The sequence below is a fragment of the Opisthocomus hoazin genome, chromosome 11 (assembly GCF_030867145.1).
Source record: "Opisthocomus hoazin isolate bOpiHoa1 chromosome 11, bOpiHoa1.hap1, whole genome shotgun sequence".
NCBI lineage: Eukaryota > Metazoa > Chordata > Aves > Opisthocomiformes > Opisthocomidae > Opisthocomus > Opisthocomus hoazin.
The window spans coordinates 2,560,864-2,567,424 of NC_134424.1; the positions used below are offsets into that span (position 1 = coordinate 2,560,864).

General features: G+C 44.7%; 1 long non-coding RNA gene across 1 annotated transcript; it reads left to right on the plus strand.

Moving 5' to 3' along the window:
• The first annotated feature begins 735 nt into the window (after window positions 1-735).
• Window positions 736-3,596, plus strand: LOC142362714 (uncharacterized). Its single transcript, XR_012765243.1, has 3 exons — window positions 736-908; window positions 2,213-2,369; window positions 3,495-3,596. It is a non-coding gene; the product is annotated as an uncharacterized LOC142362714 (long non-coding RNA).
• Window positions 3,597-6,561: the final 2,965 nt, after the last annotated feature.

Below are 6,561 nucleotides of genomic sequence, written 5' to 3' on the forward strand. Positions count from 1 at the left end.
TATGCACCGAGCACCGAAAGGCTGAGAGCAGCATTTTAAGCTGTCCTAAAGATGGGGGGAATGTCTCTGTCCTTGAGAAAGGGCAAAGAGAGAGAGGAATTTTTGCAGATGGACAGTTCAAGGCCATACTTTTAATCTTGGGCAAGTGCAGCTTTGCTTTTATTTGAACTAGAGTGTGTTGATGCTAATGAGGCACTGTCAACGTTCGCAGGGATGCAGTGTGCAGGCAGGAATCTAGCACGGCTGTTGGGCATTTCTTTAGATGAGAAATGAATATTGATATGGTTTCATGAACTTTACAATAAAAAGCAATCCATTAGTCAACCCAGCAAATTAACTGCTTTGAGTGCAAATTAGGGAGAGCTGCTGTTTTGCTTTGTTCACTGTGTTCTTGTTTTAGATAGGGTTTGATGCAGAAATTGTTTAAAGCAGGAATATAGTTGAATAGCATGCTCAAAATAGCCTCTGCTACTACTCTTAGAATGTTTTCAATCTATGTAATCCTAGATTTTTCTACTAAACGTATTTTCTTCCCAGTTTTGAATTTCCCTACTCTGCTGAGTCTGTTCCGCTTGGGATAAACCAGAAGAAAATGTGCTGTGTGAAATCAAAACAGGTCGTTAAAGCCGTCCCACAGGATGCAGGGTTAAGGTCCCTCACCAAAGCAGGCAGACAGTAAGTTATTGTCTTTTCTGTGGATTTTTTCCATATTTTTTGTTTTAAAGGTATACTACTGGAAGGTGAAGGATGGGCCACTTACTTGACTTGCTTTGGTACCTAAGTCATGGAGGGAATTTACAATAGAGGGTCCCGGAGATGTTGGACGGATAACCTCCTGCTCAGAGATGGCAGCTCCCCAGGATTTCGGTCTGGGTGAACTTACGTCCTCCTTCAGGTCTCTTCCTTTGGTAAGAGTGTAAAATGAGGTCTTTTGCATGACCTAGGTGTTTGGCTTCTGTCTTCGCTCGGTCAATGCACTACGTTGTGAGCTTAGAGTTGAAAGTGAGCGTGAGTTTGCAGTTGGCATCCGTGGGGTGGGAAGCAGCCAGGCATCCCTGACGTGAGGGGATCGACACCCCGGGGCCGGCTGGGACGCGAGGGCTCAGCTGGAAAAGCTCTACCAGCGTCCCACGGCTTTACAATCCATTGACTGGTGACAGCAAGGTGTTTTGCATAGATCTCCTTTTCTTCTTACTTAAATGGGAGCACCTACAGATCAATCAACGGAGCTTGAAAATCCTCCTGGTTCTTTTATGAACGTTCTGCTTCATTATTCCTTTCACGTGTTTTGAACAGAACAAGCCAACACCAAGAAAGTAACTTGCTGTGGGTGATCAGAAACACCTTTTTTTTTCCTTTTTTTTCCTTTTTTTTTCAAAAGGCAGTACACATAAACTGAATGTTGTCTTTACACACAGAGTTGCCATTTTCCATATATAACCAAGGTGTTGTACAGCTCATTATTTCATAATGTTTAGGGAAAAAAAATCAGTGTCAACAGCCAAGCCTTGTGACTGTCATTGGTTTTATTAAAAGCAAAAACGTTTGATCTTTTGAAGAAATTAAAAAGAAATCAGCTCCTGTATTTTTTAAAATACTTTGCACTTGGTCTTATCTAAAAGCATCAAAAAGTGAAAAATCGAACGTGACATTATACATTCTAGTGGCCCCTAATAGCCAGTCACTCCACCAGTTTTTCGAAGTTTATCTTTAATCTGCTGCTTCCAAACTAATTAGGGTCTGAATGCCTTTGGACTGATTTTCATTTTGTCTTGAGTTATTATGACATCCTTACTACAAATTCTTTTTCAGTCTAATTAAATTCCTGCAGCATAAATGTCATTACTAATATCATCACCTTTGGTAGACTAACTTTGCCTTGGTCTCCTGATAACTGTGCATTGTAGACTAACTCCCTTTCTTCCTGGTTAATATTCAAAAAGTTGGCTTGAAGTAAGAACATATCGAGGCTTAGCATAGACAGAGAATCCATTAATATAAATATATTAATTCAGATTGCTGGGGTTTTATTAAAAAAAATCCAATAGTTATGCTATTATATTAGTTTTCAGAAGAATATTTCAAAACTCATTTAAAACTTTTCTTTTTATCTTCAAAAATCACTCCTGGATGCTACGAATTCTAATAATTTGAGGATTAGAAGTAATTCCCACTTACATGCCAAAAATTTCCAATCATATCATTAATACAGGTGGAAGGGAGACTCACTAAAAGAGTGTGTGTGGGAAAGCAGCGGACTACCAAAAATGAGTATTTGTTCCTCAACCAACCCAAAAGAAGCTTTTCTATGGGCACTCTGCAGAGGATGGACACCATCCCGGGAATGGACGGAGCTCAGCACAGGACTGGTAGGTGAGCCCTTTTTTCCTTAGCCAGTAAATACAAGAAAGAACTACCATGAAAAAAAGAACTGATGTGAAGATTTCATAATCTGTCCATTAGTTGGGCCAACATTATCATGATAACTTTTTATTAATCGGGAATTTAACAATGATTTTTTTAGCTCTAAATCCATCAGTCAGTAATGCAGAGATTTTCTGAAGGGCACAGGTAACAGCGAATTACCTTTTGTGGGAGGTGTATTAGAAGCAAATCAGCAAATTGATTCCTAGTCTAAAAACCTGATTGATTTATTAAGGTGAAGATTTGATCTTTGATCTCTCAAAGTTTTGATGAACATTAGTGGTATTAGAATTGCAGGTCCAGACATCCAGATCAATCTATTAAGTTAATAAGCAGTGAGAGTTTGAGATTGATTGCTATAATCACAGCATGAAAGCTGGAACTTCGTGTAGGTATAGGTAACTGGGCCAGATTCTGGCGCAGCTGCAGGGATGTTTGTTATTACAAAAATTGTCTGCTTAAATCCTGATTAAATAAAGAGGAGGATAAAATGCTATTCAGAAAGGGTGAGACTCTTATAATTTGACTGTAATAAAATAGTCCTAAACTCTTCTTCACAAGCCCATATGAGTTTAGGCAAGCCTGAATAAGTAGAGGAGGGCTGTTACCTTTGTACTGGCTCTACAGCGCAGCCTGCATCGGCCCCTTGAGAAGCCACCGTGCACGGTAGCGTCGTGGTCTGTGTTGGGATGATATAATGAATCAAGTCTCTGGAATCTTCACATCGAAGCAGAGAGAAGTAGCAAGCTTCCTCTTGCTGTGAAATCGTCCTTCCCACCCTGTATCCACCGCAGCAAATCCCTGCCCACGCGAGGGATGCTCAGGGTGGGGTTGGCTGGTGTTGCACCGACCTGCGGGCAGAGGCTGTGCCTGCTGGAGCAGCCTGTGACGGATGGCCAGAAGCTCTCCAAAGGCTGATTAAATTGCCAAGTGAACGTGTTGAAGAAAGTGCACTTCAATAATTAAATTGCTCCAACGCAATTGCTACCTTCTGTGTTTTTTTCTTGCTCTCTTGTCCCTGCAGAAGGCCACACTTCCAGGGCTTCATTGGTGCTCCCTGAATTTTGCAGGTGAGCCCTCGACGCCGTTCCCTTCTCTGTGCCCATCGTCAGGAGACTCAAAGGGAGAGGGGTTCCTCACGTGCATTCGAACGCCTGGTCCTGAGCTGTCAAGGGAGGCAGACGGTCCCAACACACCCCCTCAGCTCAGAAATCCTCCGGTCTGATTTTAAACATGGTGCGGTGGCTTATCTGTTAAATAAAATCTAAATGAGAAATGTTGATACTTAATGAAATATAAGTTTGGGGATTTCACATAAGAAAGCTGCTGTCACTGCTGTAATTTATTAGGGGAGAGTTAGGTGCAGATGGTATATACAGAGTTATTTCCTGACTGTACTCCCAAGTAAGTTGATTTGTGGTTTAATGACTTTTATCAAAATGAAATAAGCATTTGATCTTTGGATTTGATCTGGCTATATCTGCAGCTGCTACACCACTACAGCAATTACTTCCAAACTGGGCTTTTTGCCCAGGCAAATGGAGTTCGTCCTTGTTTCATGTCTCATTGACTGTCCTGATAATGCACACAGTGGTACTGTAGGTTTTTTTCTTCCTCTAAATTTGATAGGTGTGAAAGTAGTAAGAGAGTAATTCCCTTTTTTTAGTATCAGTGTTGTTTTATTAGAGTACATTTGCTACTACTATTTAATTTTATCTTGAAGCTGCTTCTAACTAAAATTTAATATAAGAATGTGTAATTTTCTCTGTGTAATCCTGCTATGCCCTTTTTTAGAGAAACACGAAATTCATTTGTGAACTCTAAAGCAGGGAACCCTCATAGTAATCTTCACATCTGTCTGTGTGGTTTAGGGATGAAGTTGTAGCGATGCGTTCTACACCCACGCTGGACTAAATCCACTCCTAATGTATTTCCACGGAAGGCAATAGGGGTATACTAGGAATAAATTTACCCCGTCGTATCCATCTCTGGAAGAGTGCTCTTTTTCACGACTGGCTAATTAATTACTTGCAGAACAAAATTGTCATGTGTTATGATTATCAATTCTTTTTCCAGGACAGTTCTTCTTTGTTTACTGCTCAGGACAAGATTTCCCCAAGTTCAGCCCCAAAAGCTCCTAGTGAGAGAGCGTCGCTGAGATTCGCAGTCCTGAGGGCTGGCTGTGCCTCCGGCGAGCAGCCCCGGCTGCGGCGGTGAGCAGAGCGCAGCAGACAGCGGCTAGTTGGATGGCTCGCAGCCGGCTCGCCTGCGCGAGGGCCGGCGGAACGAAGCTGCCGGTTGGCGGTACGCCGTGCCTTCCCTGGGGAAGGCGATGCTGGGGGACGATTCTCTGCAAACACCCAAGGTGTGCAGCTGGCAGATCTCAAGGCTGCAGGTTCGCGACGGCAAGGAGAGGCAGTCGCAAAGATTTACAAAACAAATTCAAGACTTTTGTTCTCCCCTTGTTCACATTGAGAGAAAGCACACTGCGCTTTGTGTGGTCACAGAATCACAGAATCACAGAATAGTAAGGGTTGGAAGGGACCTCTGTGGGTCATCTAGTCCAACCCCCCTGCCGAAGCAGGGTCACCTACAGTAGGCTGCACAGGATCTTGTCCAGGCGGGTCTTGAATATCTCCAGAGAAGGAGACTCCACAACCTCCCTGGGCAGCCTGGTCGGAAGCTAGATTTTAAATTGCCTTTTTTCGGCAGGGTATTTCTTAGAGTTGCACGATAATCCCAAACACAAGTATGGGCTTGGTGGAGAGTGGCTCAAAAGCAGCCCTGAGGAGAAGGACTTGGGGGTGCTGGTGGATGAGAAGCTCAACACGAGCCGGCAATGTGCGCTGGCAGCCCAGAAAGCCAACCGTGTCCTGGGCTGCATCAAGAGCAGCGTGGCCAGCAGGGCGAGGGAGGGGATTCTGCCCCTTGACTCTGTTCTCGTGAGACCCCACCTGGAGTCCTGCGTCCAGCTCTGGAGCCCCCAACATAGGAAGGACATGGATGTGTTGGAGCGGGTCCAGAGGAGGCCACGAAGATGATCCGAGGGCTGGAGCACCTCTCCTACGAGGACAGGCTGAGGGAGCTGGGGCTGTTCAGCCTGGAGAAGAGAAGGCTCCGGGGTGACCTTAGAGCAGCTGCCAGTGCCTGGAGGGGCCGACAGGAAGGATGGAGAGGGGCTTTGCACAAGGGGGTGTAGTGATAGGACAAGGGGGAATGGCTCTAAACTCAAAGAGGGCAGATTTAGAGGAGATATTAGGAAGAAATTCTTCCCCATGAGGGTGGTGAGGCCCTGGCCCAGGCTGCCCAGAGAAGCTGTGGCTGCCCCCTCCCTGGCAGGGTTCAAGGCCAGGTTGGATGGAGCTCTGAGCACCCTGGGCTGGTGGAAGATGTCCCTGCTGATGGCAGGGGGGTTGGAACCAGATGATCTTTAAGGTCCCTTCCAACCAAACCATTCTATGATTCTAGGATTCTATGATAAAAATGGCAGTAACTGGGCAGCGACTGGTGAACGAGTTGTCTGTAAATTTGCAGTCCGACCAGAAACTGTGCGAGAAGACAGTTCATTGTGGGAGCTCTGGAAGGATTTCCTGTGCCAGGGTTGCTGCTGTGTCTTTAGCGAATCAAACCACTTGCATAGCACTTGCTCCTTAATCCAGGAAAATTAAACCCACCAGTGATAGCTGCATTGTCTAGCCATCTGCTCTCCCAGGTGCTCCCATGCCTGATCAGAGACAAAGTGATGTGACCTAGAATCCCACTGCAAGTCTGGGATCATTCCCAGCACAGTCCCCAGCTTCAATCTTCTGCGTGACACCAGATAAAGCAAGCGTCAAGATTTGATGCGAGAGCATATGTCCATTGCATAATTCATTAGAGTTCTTCTCTGGAACTATTTTTAGATATTTTTCAGTCCAAATTAGAGGGTGAGGATTATTCCAGAAAAAAAGAGATGAAAATTATGGGGGGTGTTCAGAAACGTGTCTGGGTATGTCTCCTGCGACTGAATCAAATTTGGCCATTGAGCTATGTGTATGTTTGGTTTTTAAATAATTATTTTTTCTTGGACAGTTCCGCAGTCCTTCGCCACAGCTCGGCTGTGAGACGGTGTAAATCCGATAGCGGCTCCGTTTTTAC